Raw genomic sequence first — 3,266 nt, 5'->3', positions numbered from 1 at the left:
TACTAATAACGTAAATAAACGCATCTCAATGCCCATAGCTTGCAATGTCATATGCATTGTGTGTTCATTGGTGATGCACTATTGAGCTATGGGACCGTATTTTTCCGGGGTGTTGGCTAATCCTCCCTTTATGCATGTGGCTTTCATAGCTCTGATTTCTAACAAGTCGCTTTGTGCGTATGTATGTTCATGTTTGTATACGTCTACATGTACACATGCATGCATTTCCACATGTATTCATGTGTGTGTGTGTACATGTGTGTTTGTGTGTGTTTGTGTGTGTGTGTACATGTGTGTGTGTGTGTGTGTGTGTGTGTACATGTGTGTGTGTGTGTGTTTGTGTGTGTGTGTGTACATGTGTGTGTGTGTGTGTGTGTGTGTATGCGCGCACGCATTCAAATGTGTGTGTCTGACTGTCTGTGCGCGTTTTCTGTGTGTGCGCGTGTGTGTTTGCATATGTGTGCATATCTGATTGTTCACCACACCGTTCATGCTCTTTCGGCACAGAGGCAACCAGTAAGTACATGACTGTATGTACAACACTTTTTATTTATTTATTTATTTTTACAAAATACACAACTCACCGGCAACTGTACCATGCTTACCAGAATCTGGTTCAGAAAACTTTGCACTGATTCCAGATTCTATTTGGTTGCATCAAGGCGAATGTTCCCTTTACACTGTACCAGCCGCCGGGCAGGAATTTGTTGTCTACGTCCGCAGGGAGATAATGGGTCATACTACAAAATACAATGCGATAAATCGAACAACTGATGTCAACTTAGCACCATGTAACAATCATGAAATGTAAAAAATGTTACAAAAACAATAGCGAGAGTTCCCAGATTGCCTAGAGTGCTCAACACCACAAGGATGGAGCATTACCACAAAGCATTACCACAAAGCATTACCACAAAGGCGGAAGTAAAAATGTTATTAAAATGGGATTAACGCAATAAATGGATTCATAAACGTTCTTCTTTCGATGGTCATCAGTGAACCTACATCGAATGGTGATTTACAAGTGAATAAACAATTATTGTAATGTGCTCAAACAAAGCTACAAAGTCATGATTGGAGGTTGCAAGAACTACAGTGGCAGCACGAGTGCAAGGGTGAAAAGTGATTACATTGTTGCAATGGTGTGAAAGCAGTGTAAAGGACAGTTGAGAGTGAACAGAATCTTAGTGTAAAGTGTGAGAGATGTGACAAATTCCTTCTGTATGCATGTGTCAGCCTTGAGTAAGTGAATGTCTACAGCTTCCAGCACATTTATCTGTGACAAACAGCTAGCACAGCACAATACGCTGAAACTGTCATCACCATACATCTGACTAGCCTAGGTGCTGGAAGCAAGAGTACATAACCCCCAGAGTGTGCAACGCCTGATCCAGCTCTGCATAGGGTCTTGGTCGAGCGTAATCTGACCTTTGCGTCATAATATCGTACACACCTGAGGGGAGCCCGGGCAGTCGCGGGTACTCTAGGATCAAAAACAACGGTACCCTGTCTCGAGAACGGCCTTACGCTGGTGTGGAGTGTACGCATGACATCAGAAGATCCGATTATGCTCGACCAAGACCCTGTGCAGAGCTGCATCAGGTGTTGCACATTCTGGGGGGGGGGGGGTTATGTACTCCTGCTGGAAGCTGTATGCATTCACTTGCTCAAGCCTGACTTACGCATTCAGAAGGAATAATACAGTTGTGGCAAGTGAAATCCGACACTTGGCATAAGGGACTGCACCGTGCATCCTGCAGCCTCTGCAGCCCTGCATACGTACAGTACATGTGCTGCATACAACTTTATCTGTCTGATGACAGAATTCGTACTCATCACAGTCAAGGTTCAAAAGGTGCTGGCAAAAATGAATGGGAATTGGATACCAATACTCCTTATGTGTACCATGTTTGTGAACTGTGTGTATCTAAGCTGTGACCTTTCGACCTGTTTGGGATGCATACGGCTCTATAGTACAAATTTGGTGCAGTGCATTACATCATTGATGTCCATTTGAGGCGCTGTCCCCTATGGCAAGTGTCGGATTTCACTTGCCACAACTGTATTATGTCAATCAATGTAGGTTCACTGATGACCATGGAAAGAAAAACATTTATGAATCACGTTTTGTACATTTTTGCATTTCATGAATGTTACATAGTATTATGTTGATATCATTTGTTCTATTTATCGCATTGTTGAAACTCCTCTCTCTGAAAAGCCTCTATAAATACAGCGGGACATAAAGAAGGGAAACTACTAACTCTGTTTGTTTCGCCCATGCCGACATTTTTGTGTTGATGTCAGCTGATCCCGAGATCATAAGTCATAATTAATCTTTTAAATTATCAATTTATCATACGAGGCACCCACCACGAGTCTGTGGCCACGTGAACTTGCTCGTGTTTCATTAAAGCAGCACTATGGGTACCGTATTTCCCCGATTATAAGTCCCGGCACCTTTTTACCTTTTTACACTAAAATGCAGGGTAAAAAAGGGAGCGCGGCTTACACTCGAGCGTGACTTACTACTGAAGTGGATATATCGAAACAATATTGCTCAAACCTGAAAATGGGGGTGTGACTTATAATCGGGTGCGACTTATAATCGGGGAAATACGGTACACACAATAAAGAGCTACAGCAGCAGGGGTGCTTAAAGAGCTACAGCAGGGTAGCACCTGAGCCTAGTACCATGTACATGTATTCTGCAAGATCAAAAACAAATCCAACTCCTACAACCCTCTCCTCTCTCTCCCAAGGGGAGATCCACTTGGCCCGTTTACGGCAGCGATCAATTGCAGTGCAGTACAGTATATATCTGTGTATGCACAACACTCACACAGCAGTGGTACCACCCAGCCCTTCCATGCTGTTACTCGGAGGTTTCGTGTTTAAACACACATCGGTCCACTGGACTCGGAGCGCTATATGCAGCCGGAGGATCTTGGACACCTGCCTATTGATGCGTGTAAAACCTGTATGCATGGGTCCGGTCTGTACATATTTGTGTGTGTTTGTGTGTGCTTGTGTGCCTGCTTAGGCTTCTCTTGCGCTGGGGTGGCGCAGGTGGAGTTCGCAGACCTGGGCCATCGCGACTATCTGTACGCAGCTGACACATGCCAAGCAGCCGGTCTCCGCCTGCCAGGCTACAGCCGGTACGAATACCAGTGCGTGCTGCGCTTGCTGGGAACATTGCAGCTGGAAAGTGCATTCTTCACCTGGACTGCAAAAGAAACCCCGTATCTGATGGTGTCGAGCGGGAA

This window comes from Sycon ciliatum, chromosome 3, assembly GCF_964019385.1.
Source record: "Sycon ciliatum chromosome 3, ocSycCili1.1, whole genome shotgun sequence".
Classification (NCBI taxonomy): Eukaryota; Metazoa; Porifera; class Calcarea; order Leucosolenida; family Sycettidae; genus Sycon; species Sycon ciliatum.
The sequence above is the reverse complement of the archived record's forward strand: the minus strand, read 5'-3'. Positions refer to the sequence as shown.